The sequence below is a fragment of the Palaemon carinicauda genome, chromosome 6, assembly GCF_036898095.1.
Source record: "Palaemon carinicauda isolate YSFRI2023 chromosome 6, ASM3689809v2, whole genome shotgun sequence".
NCBI classification, from domain to species: Eukaryota; Metazoa; Arthropoda; class Malacostraca; order Decapoda; family Palaemonidae; genus Palaemon; species Palaemon carinicauda.
Genome location: NC_090730.1, coordinates 107076195 through 107102037, shown reverse-complemented (window position 1 = coordinate 107102037; position 25843 = coordinate 107076195).

The window sequence follows — 25843 nt, the reverse complement described above, 5'->3', positions numbered from 1 at the left end:
GTGTAAATGTAAGCTCTTGCCAGTTTTACTCTTCGATTGAGATCGTCATTAACGTAACAAGAGCTGTTGCCAGCCGGATGGCGTCATGAACGCACTCGTTCTTCTTGTTCATTTAGTTAGCAAGAACGATTTCCCCGCATTATTTTGCTTCAATAACTTTAGCTATTTAGATATTAACTAGGGAATTCTATATTATGTCATTGTTGTTGTGGATTTGGCTATTTATGATCGAGCCTCACGAGTGCTAGGCTTCCTAGCCTAGGCACCTACAAACTTCATGCATGATATAACCTTCCTGGTAAAGTTTTCTTGAAGCTCAGGCAATATTTTATACAATTAAGATATTACTGCATAACATTTTCCTCTTCCAAGATAGTATACAAGAGAGTTTTGGTGAACGATTCTCTATGCTCCTAGACTTAATAGCCTAGTGGCTTTTGTATACTTTCTTACATGTCCCTCATTGCTCTTGTATTGTCTTTTAAGGGGAGACTGACACCTCCTATACCTTTTAAGTCAATACTATCTCTAACGAGATCTAAGAGCAATTCCCCTTCCCTCTGATCAGCTGAGGCTACCCTCAGTTAACTTTGCTGCGAACTGTGTTCTGGCAAAATTCGCGGGGGTGTTTCGTCTCTTTCTCTTAACCATTGACACGGTTTTGAGGTGAGAACGGAAAATCAGAGTAAAGTCTGAGTTAGGCATCTTACTGTCTTGGTGAATTGGCTTCCCAAGTCAGGTTAGGTTGCCGTTCAGGAGGCTAGTCCTCCCTAGGCCATACTGGAGGTTCTTGTATATCAATTTCCTCCTTCCTCGGTCTGGCAGACAGTTCTGTACTAGTAGATCTTAGTATGGAGAAATGATTTCTTCCTTACTTAAGATCTCTGGTACGAGATTCTGTTCTCTAGTGAGATTGTGTCCTATGGCCGCTTTCTCATTTAACTAACCTAACCCGGGGAAATGATTTCTCCTCCTTGAGGTTACTTTATGAGATCAAAATCCTTCAAGTTAGGTAATACTCTAGGGTTTTATCTTACTTATAGGACATTTACCCCTTCCCCACTGTCTCTTTTGTGTTGGATGAACCATCACCCTTCTGGCCATTGTTCTACATTTGACCCTACGGGTAATCTATATAATTGGTCTGAGGTTCCCTGTCTGCTGCTGGCTGGGCCGGCTGCCGGCAGGTACCCTCATATCATTGAGTGTGCTCTCCAGTCCTCCCTTGGACTGCCTTCCATACCCCTTATGAATGGGATATGGTTGAGTGGAAGCCCGAATATAATTCCCCCTTCCACTCGCACCCTCTTTCGGGATGTAGGCCGGCAAAGCTGAGCCTTTGCCGTCCCCCATCCTCTTTCTCTCTGCCTTTCCATATACTGAGCCGGCCGCCGGCAGTTAGTAGCTGTCGTCGGCCATGTTGGGTGTCTGTCGGCCGGCAGTTACTCTGCCGCCACTTGCCGTGGGTGTCGCTGATCGACAACACAACGACAATGAACATACTATGACCTATGACCGGATGCCGGGGCCTGCAGCTGGCCACCCAAAATTTATATAGTTGCCGCCGGTTGCCGCCGGTTCCTACTTGATAGAGGGATCCTTCGGCTGCCGGCGGGCAGAGCGGCAACTGCCAACCTGCCGCCCACTACTTTGAAGGCAGTGATTCTCCCTACCAATTAATGGTTATTAGCCATTAATTTAATCACTTATATTGAACATGGAAGATTGTGTTGAGAAGACACCTTATATCCAAGGATATTATCTTCCCCTGGAATTCATTATGAATATTTAGTTCAATATTGGAGGAGGTCATAACAATGGGCTGGACAGAAAACACATGTAGGTGTCTTTCCTACTTTCTAGCTTACTCTATACAAGCTAATATTAATTAAATATTAATTAAATATTAATTAAAATATGTATGCTGAAATCTGAGAATTTCACCGAATACTTATAGCTTTCCTTTCTTTATAGGAGGAGCATCCCGTGTGAGGGAACAACTTTTGTAGGGTCCGTAGTAAGAGTTTCTACGGACAAGGCATGTGCAGGGCCCATGCTCGCTGCGCAGTCACCAAATGGGCTCTCAAGTACTGGGACCGACATGTATGTACCGTTTGTGGCAAACTGATTAAAGAGGCATTTGATGATCAAAAGTCTAATGAGTTTAGGGATGCAGCAAGGGACACGCTGCGAAAATGGGTCAGGGGCTTTCAGAAGAACACCTCTGGCCCATACCTTCCTAATGAGAGGATAAGGGATTGTCTCTTCACTAATGCATCTGCGGATGCAATTGTTCCCCTGGCTCAACCTGATATCCCCTTAATTCAGATTCTGGTAGGACCTGACGTTTCGGATGCCTTTCAGAGCATCCAATTAGAGGACAACATGTCTGTTGTCTCGGAGGAGACTGAGAACAATCTCCTAGTGGATGAACTGGAGCAGGAGGATGAGATACCTCCTGAGACTGGAGTCGAGATAACCGAAACGATTTCGGTATCGTTTGCAGCGCTGACTGAACCGACGCCTTCAACTTCTTCCACCGCACCCCAGTTGGATTCCATTACAAGTACGCTACACTCGCTACTGCCCATGGTGCAGGACATTCAGAAGAAATTGTCCGAGAAAGAAGCATCTTTCCGGATGGAGATTCATCAGCTAGTTGCGTCAGGTTAGCCCCGAAGAAGTTAAACGTTAAGGACCTCCCCGCCTTCTCTGACGCTAACCCATGGAGGTACGCAGAGCATATGCCTATGTCGGGGGGGGGGGGGAGAACTTCCTCTCAGAGAAACTGGGAACAGTTCCAGTAGAGGAAATTGAATTTGGGCCTGGTAAAGGGGCTTATCCGGATTGCTATGTCCGTCTGAGGACAGAACCAGCATCCATAGAGGAAACAGAGTCGAAGGAGACGATTGTGCTTGAACTATCTAAGGCACAGGCCTTATATACAACCACCTTAAAAGAGAGGGCCTTTACTAGTTCCAAGGTGCCGGCTCTCAGCAAAAAGCACCCATTCTTTATTGTTGACTCTGAACGTGCCTTCCCCTTTATGGACAAAGGGTTTAAGGCAGCCTTAAAGACAGTTGAGGCAGGGAAACCTTGCCCTACACTTGAAGAGTGTAGACCATTTTCCCTCGCCTTCCCTTCAGATGATAAGGATTGGAATGATGTCCATAACACCTTCACAGTTGGGAAGATAGAAGCAGATATTGCTGGACGGCAGTTCAACGAAGATCTCCTGAAGCTGTCAGAGTTTCTCCTGCGCAGGGAACAGGAGACTAAGGAACGTCTCGCTTCTTCCATGTCTCTGCAGACTGGCTTAGAGACTATGGCAAGCATCCCAGACACCCCAGATATGTACATAGTCTTTGCCAAATCTCATTTGGCAACAGTCACCAAGGATTTGTACAATTTCATTAAAGCCAGAGTTTGTGTTCGCTTCTTTTACAGTGAAGCACGAACCAAGGAAGCTGATAGCTTCCAATATCTGGGGAAAAGACCTCTTCCCAAGTGAAGTGGTGAAAGAGGTTGTAGATATAGCCGCTTTGGAGAATAGGAATCTCCTTTCCAAATGGGGCTTGTCCTCTAAAAGGAAATCTTCCGCTGGTGAGGGTCTTCACCCGAAGAACAAGTCAAAACAACCAAGAGTGCCCTCTCGGCCAAAGCAGCAGCAACAGATTCCCATGGCCACGATGCCCCAGACGGTGGCACAACCAACCACCACCTTTCAACTGGTGCCCCAAACGCTGGCGACCCAGTCGCCCGTGTTCACCCCAGTATTTGAAAGGCAATCAACTACCTTTAAGCCAAAGTCTCGAGGTTCCTTTCGAGGATCCTCTTGACGCCCCTTCAGAGGTAGGGGCAACAAAGGTGGACGTGGCCGAGGAGGCAAGTCCCCCAACCAGCACTCCAAGTGAGATGCTGCCGGTAGGAGGGAGACTTCTCCACTTCCGGGATCGTTGGACCTTCGATCCCTGGGCCCACAGCCTAATCAAGAAAGGACAAGGGTGGCGTTGGAGCTCAACTCCACCAAACTTCCCTCAATTCTTCCAACACTCAACCCCCGTACTGGAAAAATATGTTCAGGAACTCTTGAACAAAAGAGTTATGTGGATGGCAAAGTCCATCAGATTTCAAGGAAGGCCATTTTGTGTTCCGAAGAAGGATTCGGAAAAGCTCAGAGTCATTCTGGACTTATCACCACTCAACAAGTTCATAGTGAACCACAAGTTCAGAAGGTTGACGTTTCAGCACATAAGGACCCTTTTGCCCAAACGGGCATTCACAGTCTCTATAGACATAACGGATGCATACTGGCATGTTCCAATCAACCGTCAAGTTTCCCCCTACCTAGGGTTCAAACTACAGAAAAGAAAGTACGTTTTCAGAGCCATGCCCTTTGGCCTAAACATAGCCCCAAAGGTATTCACAAAGCTTGCGAATGCAGTCATTCATCAACTACGCCTGAAAGGAATCCAGGTGGTAGCCTACCTGGACGATTGGCTGGTGTGGGCAGCATCCCAGGAAGAATGCATGCAAGCCTCCAAGGAAGTGATCCAGTTCCTGGAACACTTAGGATTCAAGATCAACTTGAAAAAGTCTCGGCTTTCTCCAGCTCAAAAGTTCCAGTGGCTGGGTGTCCACTGGGACCTACAGTCACACTGCCTTTCCATTCCATCAAAGAAGAGGAAAGAGATAGCAGGATCTGTCAAAAGCCTACTTAAAACACATAGGATATCAAGAAGGCAACAGAAGAGAGTGTTGGGGTCCCTCCAGTTTGCCTCAGTGACAGATCCAGTATTGAGAGCACAATTAAAAGATCTCGAAGAGATCTACAATGACCGATACCAAATCGTCTGCGATCACTACTCAAGCCATCGTCGGAGGCCAAGAACCTAAGAAACAAGGTACCCTTGAAACCACCTCCTCCAGCAGTCACCGTTCATACAGATGCCTCGAAGGATGGGTGCGGAGGTCATTCTCATCATTGGAAAGTCCAAGGAACCTGGTCTCCCCTCTTCAAGTCCTTCCACATCAATTTTCTGGAAGCCATGGCAATTTTTCTACGTCTGAAAAATTTGAAACTTTGCTGTTCAATCCACATCCGTTTGGTTCTAGACAGCAAAGTAGTAATGAGATGCCTAAATCGACAAGGCTCGAGATGGCCTCACATAAATCAAGTGATATTGGCCATCCTTCGTCTAGCCAAGAAGAAGAGATGGCCCTTGTCAGCAGTCCACCTTCAAGGGTTCCGCAATGTGACAGCCGACGCTCTATCCAGAGTCAACCCGATAGAGTCCGAATGGTCTCTAGACGCAAGATCACTCTCTTTCATATTATGCAAAGTCCCAGGACTGCAGATAGACCTCTTCACAACGAGCGACAACAAGAAGCTACCCCGGTATGTAGCCCCGTACGAGGATCCTCTAGCGGAAGTTACAGACGTAATGTCCATAGATTGGAACAGGTGGTCTAAGATCTACCTGTTCCCTCCAACCAACCTTCTGCTGAAAGTCCTCGACAAACTAAGATCCTTTCGGGGGGCAGCAGCAATAGTGGCCCACAAGTGGCCCAACAGCGTTTGGTTCCCTCTGATAACGGAACTACGCCTGAAGCTGATCCCGTTGCCGGAACCAGTTCCATCTCAGCAAGTGCAGAAATTGACTGTCTCTGCTTCATCAGAGAAAACCCAGAACCTTCATCACATGATTTTCTCACCCTAGCGGTCAAGAAACGGTTTGGGATTTCTAGAGACAGTATTAACTTCTTAGAAGAATTTAAGTCAAAGTCAACAAGAAGACAATATGAGTCTTCCTGGAAGAAATGGGTGGCCTTTGTCAAGGCAAAGAATCCTGAGGAGATATCTACGGATTTCTGCTTATCCTTCTTCATCCATCTGCATGAAAAGGTTTAGCTGCTAATACGATTACTACATGTAAATCCGCCCTAGCCAGACCAATACTATACTCCTTCCAGGTTTACTTCTCTAATGAAATCTTCAACAAGATTCCTAAAGCCTGTGTTAAACTTCAGCCTGCAGCTCCTCAAAAGCCCAATTCATGGTCTTTGGATAAAGTTCTTCACTTAGCTCAACCCTGAACAATGAAGATTGCTCGCTGAAAGACTTAACTCAAAAGGTGATATTCTTATTTGCACTAGCCTCAGGAGCCAGAGTTAGCGAAATAGTGGCCCTCTCGAGGGATGATGGCCACATTCAGTTCACAGATTCCGGAGAACTGAACCTCTTTCCGGACCCGTCGTTTTTCACCAAGAACGAGCTGCATACTAAGAGATGGGGTCCCTGGAGAATCTGCCCTCTGAAGGAAGAAGCATCCCTCTGCCCAGTGAATTGCTTAAAGGTCTATCATCGTAGAACTTCGGACTTTAAGGGAGGTCAGCTTTTCAGGGGTGAGACTTCTGGTTCAATGTTATCCTTGAAACAGATAAGGGTGAAAATCAACTATTTTATATGTAGAGCGGATCCAGACAGTACACCCGCAGGTCCTGATCCGAGAAAATTTGCCTCGTCTCTGAATTTCTTTCAGACAATGTCGTTTGAAAGCCTGCATGCTTACACTGGTTGGAAGTCTTCCAGAGTTTTCTTCAAGCACTACGCAAAGCATTTACAAGAAATAAAATTTCATGTGGTAGCTGCAGGCAGTGTTATGAAACCTGCCGCTTCATTACTGCGAAGAACAGTGCACTAATTGGGACTTTTAGTGAAGGGTGTACATGATAGAATTTTAAGGTATATCATGTTGAGTATTGTGTTTTGGAAGACACTATAGACTGTTCTATCTATACAGGTGACATCAAGCATAATAAGCCTACACAAGTGCCAGGCATTCTTATATGCACAGTGTTCCTAGTAATAACAGCATACATAGTGAAATATTATATTTCCCTTTGAGTGGCTAATGTTTCCTTTTTAGGTGAAACTTATTTATTTTCTGTTATTACTGTTTATGCTTTCACGCAGAATTGTTCAGCGTAAGATGTAATTGATTACAACCATGATTTCTATTTTTGTAATAAACAATAGAAGGAATCTTTGTGTCTCTTTCGCCTCAAATATTCGAAATTATGTATAAATCAGAGCATCCTTGATTCTCTTAATATTTAAGGAAATATTGGGGAACTATTGTTTCTACCATTCCAAGCAAACAGGTAAGAACTGATTGTACTAACTGTTTATCTTACTGATTTAAGGTTTCCTACATGTATACGAACCCTGTCTGTCTCTTTATATCCAGACTTGGGAGGATTCAGTAACCTATACAGGACTATACCATCTAAGTACAAACTATGCTTTACGTATATAATGAGAATAATATATATACTGTTTGCTAGATTGTTCCTTGAACTCACGGTCCTCGGGATTTTTCCTAAAGTCTACCTAGACTTTTCCCTGTAGGGGGCAGGAAGAACTGACATATTTTATGATCTGTTAATTGATGTATAACGGTAATATTAAGTGTCTCTGGTCCAGAAGACCAAATAGGAAATATTTATCTCGAGATAACTGCACTATTGAAAATCCACAGATACATTAATGCTCTGGTAAACTTCCATCAGGACGACATGGCCTGAGCCCAAAAAACGGGATGTAGGCCGGCAAAGCTGAGCCTTTGCCGTCCCCCATCCTCTTTCTCTCTGCCTTTCCATATACTGAGCCGGCCGCCGGCAGTTAGTAGCTGTCGTCGGCCATGTTGGGTGTCTGTCGGCCGGCAGTTACTCTGCCGCCACTTGCCGTGGGTGTCGCTGATCGACAACACAACGACAATGAACATACTATGACCTATGACCGGATGCCGGGGCCTGCAGCTGGCCACCCAAAATTTATATAGTTGCCGCCGGTTGCCGCCGGTTCCTACTTGATAGAGGGATCCTTCGGCTGCCGGCGGGCAGAGCGGCAACTGCCAACCTGCCGCCCACTACTTTGAAGGCAGTGATTCTCCCTACCAATTAATGGTTATTAGCCATTAATTTAATCACTTATATTGAACATGGAAGATTGTGTTGAGAAGACACCTTATATCCAAGGATATTATCTTCCCCTGGAATTCATTATGAATATTTAGTTCAATATTGGAGGAGGTCATAACAATGGGCTGGACAGAAAACACATGTAGGTGTCTTTCCTACTTTCTAGCTTACTCTATACAAGCTAATATTAATTAAATATTAATTAAATATTAATTAAAATATGTATGCTGAAATCTGAGAATTTCACCGAATACTTATAGCTTTCCTTTCTTTATAGGAGGAGCATCCCGTGTGAGGGAACAACTTTTGTAGGGTCCGTAGTAAGAGTTTCTACGGACAAGGCATGTGCAGGGCCCATGCTCGCTGCGCAGTCACCAAATGGGCTCTCAAGTACTGGGACCGACATGTATGTACCGTTTGTGGCAAACTGATTAAAGAGGCATTTGATGATCAAAAGTCTAATGAGTTTAGGGATGCAGCAAGGGACACGCTGCGAAAATGGGTCAGGGGCTTTCAGAAGAACACCTCTGGCCCATACCTTCCTAATGAGAGGATAAGGGATTGTCTCTTCACTAATGCATCTGCGGATGCAATTGTTCCCCTGGCTCAACCTGATATCCCCTTAATTCAGATTCTGGTAGGACCTGACGTTTCGGATGCCTTTCAGAGCATCCAATTAGAGGACAACATGTCTGTTGTCTCGGAGGAGACTGAGAACAATCTCCTAGTGGATGAACTGGAGCAGGAGGATGAGATACCTCCTGAGACTGGAGTCGAGATAACCGAAACGATTTCGGTATCGTTTGCAGCGCTGACTGAACCGACGCCTTCAACTTCTTCCACCGCACCCCAGTTGGATTCCATTACAAGTACGCTACACTCGCTACTGCCCATGGTGCAGGACATTCAGAAGAAATTGTCCGAGAAAGAAGCATCTTTCCGGATGGAGATTCATCAGCTAGTTGCGTCAGGTTAGCCCCGAAGAAGTTAAACGTTAAGGACCTCCCCGCCTTCTCTGACGCTAACCCATGGAGGTACGCAGAGCATATGCCTATGTCGGGGGGGGGGGGGAGAACTTCCTCTCAGAGAAACTGGGAACAGTTCCAGTAGAGGAAATTGAATTTGGGCCTGGTAAAGGGGCTTATCCGGATTGCTATGTCCGTCTGAGGACAGAACCAGCATCCATAGAGGAAACAGAGTCGAAGGAGACGATTGTGCTTGAACTATCTAAGGCACAGGCCTTATATACAACCACCTTAAAAGAGAGGGCCTTTACTAGTTCCAAGGTGCCGGCTCTCAGCAAAAAGCACCCATTCTTTATTGTTGACTCTGAACGTGCCTTCCCCTTTATGGACAAAGGGTTTAAGGCAGCCTTAAAGACAGTTGAGGCAGGGAAACCTTGCCCTACACTTGAAGAGTGTAGACCATTTTCCCTCGCCTTCCCTTCAGATGATAAGGATTGGAATGATGTCCATAACACCTTCACAGTTGGGAAGATAGAAGCAGATATTGCTGGACGGCAGTTCAACGAAGATCTCCTGAAGCTGTCAGAGTTTCTCCTGCGCAGGGAACAGGAGACTAAGGAACGTCTCGCTTCTTCCATGTCTCTGCAGACTGGCTTAGAGACTATGGCAAGCATCCCAGACACCCCAGATATGTACATAGTCTTTGCCAAATCTCATTTGGCAACAGTCACCAAGGATTTGTACAATTTCATTAAAGCCAGAGTTTGTGTTCGCTTCTTTTACAGTGAAGCACGAACCAAGGAAGCTGATAGCTTCCAATATCTGGGGAAAAGACCTCTTCCCAAGTGAAGTGGTGAAAGAGGTTGTAGATATAGCCGCTTTGGAGAATAGGAATCTCCTTTCCAAATGGGGCTTGTCCTCTAAAAGGAAATCTTCCGCTGGTGAGGGTCTTCACCCGAAGAACAAGTCAAAACAACCAAGAGTGCCCTCTCGGCCAAAGCAGCAGCAACAGATTCCCATGGCCACGATGCCCCAGACGGTGGCACAACCAACCACCACCTTTCAACTGGTGCCCCAAACGCTGGCGACCCAGTCGCCCGTGTTCACCCCAGTATTTGAAAGGCAATCAACTACCTTTAAGCCAAAGTCTCGAGGTTCCTTTCGAGGATCCTCTTGACGCCCCTTCAGAGGTAGGGGCAACAAAGGTGGACGTGGCCGAGGAGGCAAGTCCCCCAACCAGCACTCCAAGTGAGATGCTGCCGGTAGGAGGGAGACTTCTCCACTTCCGGGATCGTTGGACCTTCGATCCCTGGGCCCACAGCCTAATCAAGAAAGGACAAGGGTGGCGTTGGAGCTCAACTCCACCAAACTTCCCTCAATTCTTCCAACACTCAACCCCCGTACTGGAAAAATATGTTCAGGAACTCTTGAACAAAAGAGTTATGTGGATGGCAAAGTCCATCAGATTTCAAGGAAGGCCATTTTGTGTTCCGAAGAAGGATTCGGAAAAGCTCAGAGTCATTCTGGACTTATCACCACTCAACAAGTTCATAGTGAACCACAAGTTCAGAAGGTTGACGTTTCAGCACATAAGGACCCTTTTGCCCAAACGGGCATTCACAGTCTCTATAGACATAACGGATGCATACTGGCATGTTCCAATCAACCGTCAAGTTTCCCCCTACCTAGGGTTCAAACTACAGAAAAGAAAGTACGTTTTCAGAGCCATGCCCTTTGGCCTAAACATAGCCCCAAAGGTATTCACAAAGCTTGCGAATGCAGTCATTCATCAACTACGCCTGAAAGGAATCCAGGTGGTAGCCTACCTGGACGATTGGCTGGTGTGGGCAGCATCCCAGGAAGAATGCATGCAAGCCTCCAAGGAAGTGATCCAGTTCCTGGAACACTTAGGATTCAAGATCAACTTGAAAAAGTCTCGGCTTTCTCCAGCTCAAAAGTTCCAGTGGCTGGGTGTCCACTGGGACCTACAGTCACACTGCCTTTCCATTCCATCAAAGAAGAGGAAAGAGATAGCAGGATCTGTCAAAAGCCTACTTAAAACACATAGGATATCAAGAAGGCAACAGAAGAGAGTGTTGGGGTCCCTCCAGTTTGCCTCAGTGACAGATCCAGTATTGAGAGCACAATTAAAAGATCTCGAAGAGATCTACAATGACCGATACCAAATCGTCTGCGATCACTACTCAAGCCATCGTCGGAGGCCAAGAACCTAAGAAACAAGGTACCCTTGAAACCACCTCCTCCAGCAGTCACCGTTCATACAGATGCCTCGAAGGATGGGTGCGGAGGTCATTCTCATCATTGGAAAGTCCAAGGAACCTGGTCTCCCCTCTTCAAGTCCTTCCACATCAATTTTCTGGAAGCCATGGCAATTTTTCTACGTCTGAAAAATTTGAAACTTTGCTGTTCAATCCACAGCCGTTTGGTTCTAGACAGCAAAGTAGTAATGAGATGCCTAAATCGACAAGGCTCGAGATGGCCTCACATAAATCAAGTGATATTGGCCATCCTTCGTCTAGCCAAGAAGAAGAGATGGCCCTTGTCAGCAGTCCACCTTCAAGGGTTCCGCAATGTGACAGCCGACGCTCTATCCAGAGTCAACCCGATAGAGTCCGAATGGTCTCTAGACGCAAGATCACTCTCTTTCATATTATGCAAAGTCCCAGGACTGCAGATAGACCTCTTCACAACGAGCGACAACAAGAAGCTACCCCGGTATGTAGCCCCGTACGAGGATCCTCTAGCGGAAGTTACAGACGTAATGTCCATAGATTGGAACAGGTGGTCTAAGATCTACCTGTTCCCTCCAACCAACCTTCTGCTGAAAGTCCTCGACAAACTAAGATCCTTTCGGGGGGCAGCAGCAATAGTGGCCCACAAGTGGCCCAACAGCGTTTGGTTCCCTCTGATAACGGAACTACGCCTGAAGCTGATCCCGTTGCCGGAACCAGTTCCATCTCAGCAAGTGCAGAAATTGACTGTCTCTGCTTCATCAGAGAAAACCCAGAACCTTCATCACATGATTTTCTCACCCTAGCGGTCAAGAAACGGTTTGGGATTTCTAGAGACAGTATTAACTTCTTAGAAGAATTTAAGTCAAAGTCAACAAGAAGACAATATGAGTCTTCCTGGAAGAAATGGGTGGCCTTTGTCAAGGCAAAGAATCCTGAGGAGATATCTACGGATTTCTGCTTATCCTTCTTCATCCATCTGCATGAAAAGGTTTAGCTGCTAATACGATTACTACATGTAAATCCGCCCTAGCCAGACCAATACTATACTCCTTCCAGGTTTACTTCTCTAATGAAATCTTCAACAAGATTCCTAAAGCCTGTGTTAAACTTCAGCCTGCAGCTCCTCAAAAGCCCAATTCATGGTCTTTGGATAAAGTTCTTCACTTAGCTCAACCCTGAACAATGAAGATTGCTCGCTGAAAGACTTAACTCAAAAGGTGATATTCTTATTTGCACTAGCCTCAGGAGCCAGAGTTAGCGAAATAGTGGCCCTCTCGAGGGATGATGGCCACATTCAGTTCACAGATTCCGGAGAACTGAACCTCTTTCCGGACCCGTCGTTTTTCACCAAGAACGAGCTGCATACTAAGAGATGGGGTCCCTGGAGAATCTGCCCTCTGAAGGAAGAAGCATCCCTCTGCCCAGTGAATTGCTTAAAGGTCTATCATCGTAGAACTTCGGACTTTAAGGGAGGTCAGCTTTTCAGGGGTGAGACTTCTGGTTCAATGTTATCCTTGAAACAGATAAGGGTGAAAATCAACTATTTTATATGTAGAGCGGATCCAGACAGTACACCCGCAGGTCCTGATCCGAGAAAATTTGCCTCGTCTCTGAATTTCTTTCAGACAATGTCGTTTGAAAGCCTGCATGCTTACACTGGTTGGAAGTCTTCCAGAGTTTTCTTCAAGCACTACGCAAAGCATTTACAAGAAATAAAATTTCATGTGGTAGCTGCAGGCAGTGTTATGAAACCTGCCGCTTCATTACTGCGAAGAACAGTGCACTAATTGGGACTTTTAGTGAAGGGTGTACATGATAGAATTTTAAGGTATATCATGTTGAGTATTGTGTTTTGGAAGACACTATAGACTGTTCTATCTATACAGGTGACATCAAGCATAATAAGCCTACACAAGTGCCAGGCATTCTTATATGCACAGTGTTCCTAGTAATAACAGCATACATAGTGAAATATTATATTTCCCTTTGAGTGGCTAATGTTTCCTTTTTAGGTGAAACTTATTTATTTTCTGTTATTACTGTTTATGCTTTCACGCAGAATTGTTCAGCGTAAGATGTAATTGATTACAACCATGATTTCTATTTTTGTAATAAACAATAGAAGGAATCTTTGTGTCTCTTTCGCCTCAAATATTCGAAATTATGTATAAATCAGAGCATCCTTGATTCTCTTAATATTTAAGGAAATATTGGGGAACTATTGTTTCTACCATTCCAAGCAAACAGGTAAGAACTGATTGTACTAACTGTTTATCTTACTGATTTAAGGTTTCCTACATGTATACGAACCCTGTCTGTCTCTTTATATCCAGACTTGGGAGGATTCAGTAACCTATACAGGACTATACCATCTAAGTACAAACTATGCTTTACGTATATAATGAGAATAATATATATACTGTTTGCTAGATTGTTCCTTGAACTCACGGTCCTCGGGATTTTTCCTAAAGTCTACCTAGACTTTTCCCTGTAGGGGGCAGGAAGAACTGACATATTTTATGATCTGTTAATTGATGTATAACGGTAATATTAAGTGTCTCTGGTCCAGAAGACCAAATAGGAAATATTTATCTCGAGATAACTGCACTATTGAAAATCCACAGATACATTAATGCTCTGGTAAACTTCCATCAGGACGACATGGCCTGAGCCCAAAAAACGGGATGTAGGCCGGCAAAGCTGAGCCTTTGCCGTCCCCCATCCTCTTTCTCTCTGCCTTTCCATATACTGAGCCGGCCGCCGGCAGTTAGTAGCTGTCGTCGGCCATGTTGGGTGTCTGTCGGCCGGCAGTTACTCTGCCGCCACTTGCCGTGGGTGTCGCTGATCGACAACACAACGACAATGAACATACTATGACCTATGACCGGATGCCGGGGCCTGCAGCTGGCCACCCAAAATTTATATAGTTGCCGCCGGTTGCCGCCGGTTCCTACTTGATAGAGGGATCCTTCGGCTGCCGGCGGGCAGAGCGGCAACTGCCAACCTGCCGCCCACTACTTTGAAGGCAGTGATTCTCCCTACCAATTAATGGTTATTAGCCATTAATTTAATCACTTATATTGAACATGGAAGATTGTGTTGAGAAGACACCTTATATCCAAGGATATTATCTTCCCCTGGAATTCATTATGAATATTTAGTTCAATATTGGAGGAGGTCATAACAATGGGCTGGACAGAAAACACATGTAGGTGTCTTTCCTACTTTCTAGCTTACTCTATACAAGCTAATATTAATTAAATATTAATTAAATATTAATTAAAATATGTATGCTGAAATCTGAGAATTTCACCGAATACTTATAGCTTTCCTTTCTTTATAGGAGGAGCATCCCGTGTGAGGGAACAACTTTTGTAGGGTCCGTAGTAAGAGTTTCTACGGACAAGGCATGTGCAGGGCCCATGCTCGCTGCGCAGTCACCAAATGGGCTCTCAAGTACTGGGACCGACATGTATGTACCGTTTGTGGCAAACTGATTAAAGAGGCATTTGATGATCAAAAGTCTAATGAGTTTAGGGATGCAGCAAGGGACACGCTGCGAAAATGGGTCAGGGGCTTTCAGAAGAACACCTCTGGCCCATACCTTCCTAATGAGAGGATAAGGGATTGTCTCTTCACTAATGCATCTGCGGATGCAATTGTTCCCCTGGCTCAACCTGATATCCCCTTAATTCAGATTCTGGTAGGACCTGACGTTTCGGATGCCTTTCAGAGCATCCAATTAGAGGACAACATGTCTGTTGTCTCGGAGGAGACTGAGAACAATCTCCTAGTGGATGAACTGGAGCAGGAGGATGAGATACCTCCTGAGACTGGAGTCGAGATAACCGAAACGATTTCGGTATCGTTTGCAGCGCTGACTGAACCGACGCCTTCAACTTCTTCCACCGCACCCCAGTTGGATTCCATTACAAGTACGCTACACTCGCTACTGCCCATGGTGCAGGACATTCAGAAGAAATTGTCCGAGAAAGAAGCATCTTTCCGGATGGAGATTCATCAGCTAGTTGCGTCAGGTTAGCCCCGAAGAAGTTAAACGTTAAGGACCTCCCCGCCTTCTCTGACGCTAACCCATGGAGGTACGCAGAGCATATGCCTATGTCGGGGGGGGGGGGGGAGAACTTCCTCTCAGAGAAACTGGGAACAGTTCCAGTAGAGGAAATTGAATTTGGGCCTGGTAAAGGGGCTTATCCGGATTGCTATGTCCGTCTGAGGACAGAACCAGCATCCATAGAGGAAACAGAGTCGAAGGAGACGATTGTGCTTGAACTATCTAAGGCACAGGCCTTATATACAACCACCTTAAAAGAGAGGGCCTTTACTAGTTCCAAGGTGCCGGCTCTCAGCAAAAAGCACCCATTCTTTATTGTTGACTCTGAACGTGCCTTCCCCTTTATGGACAAAGGGTTTAAGGCAGCCTTAAAGACAGTTGAGGCAGGGAAACCTTGCCCTACACTTGAAGAGTGTAGACCATTTTCCCTCGCCTTCCCTTCAGATGATAAGGATTGGAATGATGTCCATAACACCTTCACAGTTGGGAAGATAGAAGCAGATATTGCTGGACGGCAGTTCAACGAAGATCTCCTGAAGCTGTCAGAGTTTCTCCTGCGCAGGGAACAGGAGACTAAGGAACGTCTCGCTTCTTCCATGTCTCTGCAGACTGGCTTAGAGACTATGGCAAGCATCCCAGACACCCCAGATATGTACATAGTCTTTGCCAAATCTCATTTGGCAACAGTCACCAAGGATTTGTACAATTTCATTAAAGCCAGAGTTTGTGTTCGCTTCTTTTACAGTGAAGCACGAACCAAGGAAGCTGATAGCTTCCAATATCTGGGGAAAAGACCTCTTCCCAAGTGAAGTGGTGAAAGAGGTTGTAGATATAGCCGCTTTGGAGAATAGGAATCTCCTTTCCAAATGGGGCTTGTCCTCTAAAAGGAAATCTTCCGCTGGTGAGGGTCTTCACCCGAAGAACAAGTCAAAACAACCAAGAGTGCCCTCTCGGCCAAAGCAGCAGCAACAGATTCCCATGGCCACGATGCCCCAGACGGTGGCACAACCAACCACCACCTTTCAACTGGTGCCCCAAACGCTGGCGACCCAGTCGCCCGTGTTCACCCCAGTATTTGAAAGGCAATCAACTACCTTTAAGCCAAAGTCTCGAGGTTCCTTTCGAGGATCCTCTTGACGCCCCTTCAGAGGTAGGGGCAACAAAGGTGGACGTGGCCGAGGAGGCAAGTCCCCCAACCAGCACTCCAAGTGAGATGCTGCCGGTAGGAGGGAGACTTCTCCACTTCCGGGATCGTTGGACCTTCGATCCCTGGGCCCACAGCCTAATCAAGAAAGGACAAGGGTGGCGTTGGAGCTCAACTCCACCAAACTTCCCTCAATTCTTCCAACACTCAACCCCCGTACTGGAAAAATATGTTCAGGAACTCTTGAACAAAAGAGTTATGTGGATGGCAAAGTCCATCAGATTTCAAGGAAGGCCATTTTGTGTTCCGAAGAAGGATTCGGAAAAGCTCAGAGTCATTCTGGACTTATCACCACTCAACAAGTTCATAGTGAACCACAAGTTCAGAAGGTTGACGTTTCAGCACATAAGGACCCTTTTGCCCAAACGGGCATTCACAGTCTCTATAGACATAACGGATGCATACTGGCATGTTCCAATCAACCGTCAAGTTTCCCCCTACCTAGGGTTCAAACTACAGAAAAGAAAGTACGTTTTCAGAGCCATGCCCTTTGGCCTAAACATAGCCCCAAAGGTATTCACAAAGCTTGCGAATGCAGTCATTCATCAACTACGCCTGAAAGGAATCCAGGTGGTAGCCTACCTGGACGATTGGCTGGTGTGGGCAGCATCCCAGGAAGAATGCATGCAAGCCTCCAAGGAAGTGATCCAGTTCCTGGAACACTTAGGATTCAAGATCAACTTGAAAAAGTCTCGGCTTTCTCCAGCTCAAAAGTTCCAGTGGCTGGGTGTCCACTGGGACCTACAGTCACACTGCCTTTCCATTCCATCAAAGAAGAGGAAAGAGATAGCAGGATCTGTCAAAAGCCTACTTAAAACACATAGGATATCAAGAAGGCAACAGAAGAGAGTGTTGGGGTCCCTCCAGTTTGCCTCAGTGACAGATCCAGTATTGAGAGCACAATTAAAAGATCTCGAAGAGATCTACAATGACCGATACCAAATCGTCTGCGATCACTACTCAAGCCATCGTCGGAGGCCAAGAACCTAAGAAACAAGGTACCCTTGAAACCACCTCCTCCAGCAGTCACCGTTCATACAGATGCCTCGAAGGATGGGTGCGGAGGTCATTCTCATCATTGGAAAGTCCAAGGAACCTGGTCTCCCCTCTTCAAGTCCTTCCACATCAATTTTCTGGAAGCCATGGCAATTTTTCTACGTCTGAAAAATTTGAAACTTTGCTGTTCAATCCACAGCCGTTTGGTTCTAGACAGCAAAGTAGTAATGAGATGCCTAAATCGACAAGGCTCGAGATGGCCTCACATAAATCAAGTGATATTGGCCATCCTTCGTCTAGCCAAGAAGAAGAGATGGCCCTTGTCAGCAGTCCACCTTCAAGGGTTCCGCAATGTGACAGCCGACGCTCTATCCAGAGTCAACCCGATAGAGTCCGAATGGTCTCTAGACGCAAGATCACTCTCTTTCATATTATGCAAAGTCCCAGGACTGCAGATAGACCTCTTCACAACGAGCGACAACAAGAAGCTACCCCGGTATGTAGCCCCGTACGAGGATCCTCTAGCGGAAGTTACAGACGTAATGTCCATAGATTGGAACAGGTGGTCTAAGATCTACCTGTTCCCTCCAACCAACCTTCTGCTGAAAGTCCTCGACAAACTAAGATCCTTTCGGGGGGCAGCAGCAATAGTGGCCCACAAGTGGCCCAACAGCGTTTGGTTCCCTCTGATAACGGAACTACGCCTGAAGCTGATCCCGTTGCCGGAACCAGTTCCATCTCAGCAAGTGCAGAAATTGACTGTCTCTGCTTCATCAGAGAAAACCCAGAACCTTCATCACATGATTTTCTCACCCTAGCGGTCAAGAAACGGTTTGGGATTTCTAGAGACAGTATTAACTTCTTAGAAGAATTTAAGTCAAAGTCAACAAGAAGACAATATGAGTCTTCCTGGAAGAAATGGGTGGCCTTTGTCAAGGCAAAGAATCCTGAGGAGATATCTACGGATTTCTGCTTATCCTTCTTCATCCATCTGCATGAAAAGGTTTAGCTGCTAATACGATTACTACATGTAAATCCGCCCTAGCCAGACCAATACTATACTCCTTCCAGGTTTACTTCTCTAATGAAATCTTCAACAAGATTCCTAAAGCCTGTGTTAAACTTCAGCCTGCAGCTCCTCAAAAGCCCAATTCATGGTCTTTGGATAAAGTTCTTCACTTAGCTCAACCCTGAACAATGAAGATTGCTCGCTGAAAGACTTAACTCAAAAGGTGATATTCTTATTTGCACTAGCCTCAGGAGCCAGAGTTAGCGAAATAGTGGCCCTCTCGAGGGATGATGGCCACATTCAGTTCACAGATTCCGGAGAACTGAACCTCTTTCCGGACCCGTCGTTTTTCACCAAGAACGAGCTGCATACTAAGAGATGGGGTCCCTGGAGAATCTGCCCTCTGAAGGAAGAAGCATCCCTCTGCCCAGTGAATTGCTTAAAGGTCTATCATCGTAGAACTTCGGACTTTAAGGGAGGTCAGCTTTTCAGGGGTGAGACTTCTGGTTCAATGTTATCCTTGAAACAGATAAGGGTGAAAATCAACTATTTTATATGTAGAGCGGATCCAGACAGTACACCCGCAGGTCCTGATCCGAGAAAATTTGCCTCGTCTCTGAATTTCTTTCAGACAATGTCGTTTGAAAGCCTGCATGCTTACACTGGTTGGAAGTCTTCCAGAGTTTTCTTCAAGCACTACGCAAAGCATTTACAAGAAATAAAATTTCATGTGGTAGCTGCAGGCAGTGTTATGAAACCTGCCGCTTCATTACTGCGAAGAACAGTGCACTAATTGGGACTTTTAGTGAAGGGTGTACATGATAGAATTTTAAGGTATATCATGTTGAGTATTGTGTTTTGGAAGACACTATAGACTGTTCTATCTATACAGGTGACATCAAGCATAATAAGCCTACACAAGTGCCAGGCATTCTTATATGCACAGTGTTCCTAGTAATAACAGCATACATAGTGAAATATTATATTTCCCTTTGAGTGGCTAATGTTTCCTTTTTAGGTGAAACTTATTTATTTTCTGTTATTACTGTTTATGCTTTCACGCAGAATTGTTCAGCGTAAGATGTAATTGATTACAACCATGATTTCTATTTTTGTAATAAACAATAGAAGGAATCTTTGTGTCTCTTTCGCCTCAAATATTCGAAATTATGTATAAATCAGAGCATCCTTGATTCTCTTAATATTTAAGGAAATATTGGGGAACTATTGTTTCTACCATTCCAAGCAAACAGGTAAGAACTGATTGTACTAACTGTTTATCTTACTGATTTAAGGTTTCCTACATGTATACGAACCCTGTCTGTCTCTTTATATCCAGACTTGGGAGGATTCAGTAACCTATACAGGACTATACCATCTAAGTACAAACTATGCTTTACGTATATAATGAGAATAATATATATACTGTTTGCTAGATTGTTCCTTGAACTCACGGTCCTCGGGATTTTTCCTAAAGTCTACCTAGACTTTTCCCTGTAGGGGGCAGGAAGAACTGACATATTTTATGATCTGTTAATTGATGTATAACGGTAATATTAAGTGTCTCTGGTCCAGAAGACCAAATAGGAAATATTTATCTCGAGATAACTGCACTATTGAAAATCCACAGATACATTAATGCTCTGGTAAACTTCCATCAGGACGACATGGCCTGAGCCCAAAAAACGGGATGTAGGCCGGCAAAGCTGAGCCTTTGCCGTCCCCCATCCTCTTTCTCTCTGCCTTTCCATATACTGAGCCGGCCGCCGGCAGTTAGTAGCTGTCGTCGGCCATGTTGGGTGTCTGTCGGCCGGCAGTTACTCTGCCGCCACTTGCCGTGGGTGTCGCTGATCGACAACACAACGACAATGAACATACTATGACCTATGACCGGATGCCGGGGCCTGCAGCTGGCCACCCAAAATTTATATAGTTGCCGCCGGTTGCCGCCGGTTCCTACTTGATAGAGGGATCCTTCGGCTGCCGGCGGGCAGAGCGGCAACTGCCAACCTGCCGCCCACTACTTTGAAGGCAGTGATTCTCCCTACCAATTAATGGTTATTAGCCATTAATTTAATCACTTATATTGAACATGGAAGATTGTGTTGAGAAGACACCTTATATCCAAGGATATTATCTTCCCCTGGAATTCATTATGAATATTTAGTTCAATATTGGAGGAGGTCATAACAATGGGCTGGACAGAAAACACATGTAGGTGTCTTTCCTACTTTCTAGCTTACTCTATACAAGCTAATATTAATTAAATATTAATTAAATATTAATTAAAATATGTATGCTGAAATCTGAGAATTTCACCGAATACTTATAGCTTTCCTTTCTTTATAGGAGGAGCATCCCGTGTGAGGGAACAACTTTTGTAGGGTCCGTAGTAAGAGTTTCTACGGACAAGGCATGTGCAGGGCCCATGCTCGCTGCGCAGTCACCAAATGGGCTCTCAAGTACTGGGACCGACATGTATGTACCGTTTGTGGCAAACTGATTAAAGAGGCATTTGATGATCAAAAGTCTAATGAGTTTAGGGATGCAGCAAGGGACACGCTGCGAAAATGGGTCAGGGGCTTTCAGAAGAACACCTCTGGCCCATACCTTCCTAATGAGAGGATAAGGGATTGTCTCTTCACTAATGCATCTGCGGATGCAATTGTTCCCCTGGCTCAACCTGATATCCCCTTAATTCAGATTCTGGTAGGACCTGACGTTTCGGATGCCTTTCAGAGCATCCAATTAGAGGACAACATGTCTGTTGTCTCGGAGGAGACTGAGAACAATCTCCTAGTGGATGAACTGGAGCAGGAGGATGAGATACCTCCTGAGACTGGAGTCGAGATAACCGAAACGATTTCGGTATCGTTTGCAGCGCTGACTGAACCGACGCCTTCAACTTCTTCCACCGCACCCCAGTTGGATTCCATTACAAGTACGCTACACTCGCTACTGCCCATGGTGCAGGACATTCAGAAGAAATTGTCCGAGAAAGAAGCATCTTTCCGGATGGAGATTCATCAGCTAGTTGCGTCAGGTTAGCCCCGAAGAAGTTAAACGTTAAGGACCTCCCCGCCTTCTCTGACGCTAACCCATGGAGGTACGCAGAGCATATGCCTATGTCGGGGGGGGGGGGGGGAGAACTTCCTCTCAGAGAAACTGGGAACAGTTCCAGTAGAGGAAATTGAATTTGGGCCTGGTAAAGGGGCTTATCCGGATTGCTATGTCCGTCTGAGGACAGAACCAGCATCCATAGAGGAAACAGAGTCGAAGGAGACGATTGTGCTTGAACTATCTAAGGCACAGGCCTTATATACAACCACCTTAAAAGAGAGGGCCTTTACTAGTTCCAAGGTGCCGGCTCTCAGCAAAAAGCACCCATTCTTTATTGTTGACTCTGAACGTGCCTTCCCCTTTATGGACAAAGGGTTTAAGGCAGCCTTAAAGACAGTTGAGGCAGGGAAACCTTGCCCTACACTTGAAGAGTGTAGACCATTTTCCCTCGCCTTCCCTTCAGATGATAAGGATTGGAATGATGTCCATAACACCTTCACAGTTGGGAAGATAGAAGCAGATATTGCTGGACGGCAGTTCAACGAAGATCTCCTGAAGCTGTCAGAGTTTCTCCTGCGCAGGGAACAGGAGACTAAGGAACGTCTCGCTTCTTCCATGTCTCTGCAGACTGGCTTAGAGACTATGGCAAGCATCCCAGACACCCCAGATATGTACATAGTCTTTGCCAAATCTCATTTGGCAACAGTCACCAAGGATTTGTACAATTTCATTAAAGCCAGAGTTTGTGTTCGCTTCTTTTACAGTGAAGCACGAACCAAGGAAGCTGATAGCTTCCAATATCTGGGGAAAAGACCTCTTCCCAAGTGAAGTGGTGAAAGAGGTTGTAGATATAGCCGCTTTGGAGAATAGGAATCTCCTTTCCAAATGGGGCTTGTCCTCTAAAAGGAAATCTTCCGCTGGTGAGGGTCTTCACCCGAAGAACAAGTCAAAACAACCAAGAGTGCCCTCTCGGCCAAAGCAGCAGCAACAGATTCCCATGGCCACGATGCCCCAGACGGTGGCACAACCAACCACCACCTTTCAACTGGTGCCCCAAACGCTGGCGACCCAGTCGCCCGTGTTCACCCCAGTATTTGAAAGGCAATCAACTACCTTTAAGCCAAAGTCTCGAGGTTCCTTTCGAGGATCCTCTTGACGCCCCTTCAGAGGTAGGGGCAACAAAGGTGGACGTGGCCGAGGAGGCAAGTCCCCCAACCAGCACTCCAAGTGAGATGCTGCCGGTAGGAGGGAGACTTCTCCACTTCCGGGATCGTTGGACCTTCGATCCCTGGGCCCACAGCCTAATCAAGAAAGGACAAGGGTGGCGTTGGAGCTCAACTCCACCAAACTTCCCTCAATTCTTCCAACACTCAACCCCCGTACTGGAAAAATATGTTCAGGAACTCTTGAACAAAAGAGTTATGTGGATGGCAAAGTCCATCAGATTTCAAGGAAGGCCATTTTGTGTTCCGAAGAAGGATTCGGAAAAGCTCAGAGTCATTCTGGACTTATCACCACTCAACAAGTTCATAGTGAACCACAAGTTCAGAAGGTTGACGTTTCAGCACATAAGGACCCTTTTGCCCAAACGGGCATTCACAGTCTCTATAGACATAACGGATGCATACTGGCATGTTCCAATCAACCGTCAAGTTTCCCCCTACCTAGGGTTCAAACTACAGAAAAGAAAGTACGTTTTCAGAGCCATGCCCTTTGGCCTAAACATAGCCCCAAAGGTATTCACAAAGCTTGCGAATGCAGTCATTCATCAACTACGCCTGAAAGGAATCCAGGTGGTAGCCTACCTGGACGATTGGCTGGTGTGGGCAGCATCCCAGGAAGAATGCATGCAAGCCTCCAAGGAAGTGATCCAGTTCCTGGAACACTTAGGATTCAAGATCAACTTGAAAAAGTCTCGGCTTTCTCCAGCTCAAAAGTTCCAGTGGCTGGGTGTCCACTGGGACCTACAGTCACACTGCCTTTCCATTCCATCAAAGAAGAGGAAAGAGATAGCAGGATCTGTCAAAAGCCTACTTAAAACACATAGGATATCAAGAAGGCAACAGAAGAGAGTGTTGGGGTCCCTCCAGTTTGCCTCAGTGACAGATCCAGTATTGAGAGCACAATTAAAAGATCTCGAAGAGATCTACAATGACCGATACCAAATCGTCTGCGATCACTACTCAAGCCATCGTCGGAGGCCAAGAACCTAAGAAACAAGGTACCCTTGAAACCACCTCCTCCAGCAGTCACCGTTCATACAGATGCCTCGAAGGATGGGTGCGGAGGTCATTCTCATCATTGGAAAGTCCAAGGAACCTGGTCTCCCCTCTTCAAGTCCTTCCACATCAATTTTCTGGAAGCCATGGCAATTTTTCTACGTCTGAAAAATTTGAAACTTTGCTGTTCAATCCACATCCGTTTGGTTCTAGACAGCAAAGTAGTAATGAGATGCCTAAATCGACAAGGCTCGAGATGGCCTCACATAAATCAAGTGATATTGGCCATCCTTCGTCTAGCCAAGAAGAAGAGATGGCCCTTGTCAGCAGTCCACCTTCAAGGGTTCCGCAATGTGACAGCCGACGCTCTATCCAGAGTCAACCCGATAGAGTCCGAATGGTCTCTAGACGCAAGATCACTCTCTTTCATATTATGCAAAGTCCCAGGACTGCAGATAGACCTCTTCACAACGAGCGACAACAAGAAGCTACCCCGGTATGTAGCCCCGTACGAGGATCCTCTAGCGGAAGTTACAGACGTAATGTCCATAGATTGGAACAGGTGGTCTAAGATCTACCTGTTCCCTCCAACCAACCTTCTGCTGAAAGTCCTCGACAAACTAAGATCCTTTCGGGGGGCAGCAGCAATAGTGGCCCACAAGTGGCCCAACAGCGTTTGGTTCCCTCTGATAACGGAACTACGCCTGAAGCTGATCCCGTTGCCGGAACCAGTTCCATCTCAGCAAGTGCAGAAATTGACTGTCTCTGCTTCATCAGAGAAAACCCAGAACCTTCATCACATGATTTTCTCACCCTAGCGGTCAAGAAACGGTTTGGGATTTCTAGAGACAGTATTAACTTCTTAGAAGAATTTAAGTCAAAGTCAACAAGAAGACAATATGAGTCTTCCTGGAAGAAATGGGTGGCCTTTGTCAAGGCAAAGAATCCTGAGGAGATATCTACGGATTTCTGCTTATCCTTCTTCATCCATCTGCATGAAAAGGTTTAGCTGCTAATACGATTACTACATGTAAATCCGCCCTAGCCAGACCAATACTATACTCCTTCCAGGTTTACTTCTCTAATGAAATCTTCAACAAGATTCCTAAAGCCTGTGTTAAACTTCAGCCTGCAGCTCCTCAAAAGCCCAATTCATGGTCTTTGGATAAAGTTCTTCACTTAGCTCAACCCTGAACAATGAAGATTGCTCGCTGAAAGACTTAACTCAAAAGGTGATATTCTTATTTGCACTAGCCTCAGGAGCCAGAGTTAGCGAAATAGTGGCCCTCTCGAGGGATGATGGCCACATTCAGTTCACAGATTCCGGAGAACTGAACCTCTTTCCGGACCCGTCGTTTTTCACCAAGAACGAGCTGCATACTAAGAGATGGGGTCCCTGGAGAATCTGCCCTCTGAAGGAAGAAGCATCCCTCTGCCCAGTGAATTGCTTAAAGGTCTATCATCGTAGAACTTCGGACTTTAAGGGAGGTCAGCTTTTCAGGGGTGAGACTTCTGGTTCAATGTTATCCTTGAAACAGATAAGGGTGAAAATCAACTATTTTATATGTAGAGCGGATCCAGACAGTACACCCGCAGGTCCTGATCCGAGAAAATTTGCCTCGTCTCTGAATTTCTTTCAGACAATGTCGTTTGAAAGCCTGCATGCTTACACTGGTTGGAAGTCTTCCAGAGTTTTCTTCAAGCACTACGCAAAGCATTTACAAGAAATAAAATTTCATGTGGTAGCTGCAGGCAGTGTTATGAAACCTGCCGCTTCATTACTGCGAAGAACAGTGCACTAATTGGGACTTTTAGTGAAGGGTGTACATGATAGAATTTTAAGGTATATCATGTTGAGTATTGTGTTTTGGAAGACACTATAGACTGTTCTATCTATACAGGTGACATCAAGCATAATAAGCCTACACAAGTGCCAGGCATTCTTATATGCACAGTGTTCCTAGTAATAACAGCATACATAGTGAAATATTATATTTCCCTTTGAGTGGCTAATGTTTCCTTTTTAGGTGAAACTTATTTATTTTCTGTTATTACTGTTTATGCTTTCACGCAGAATTGT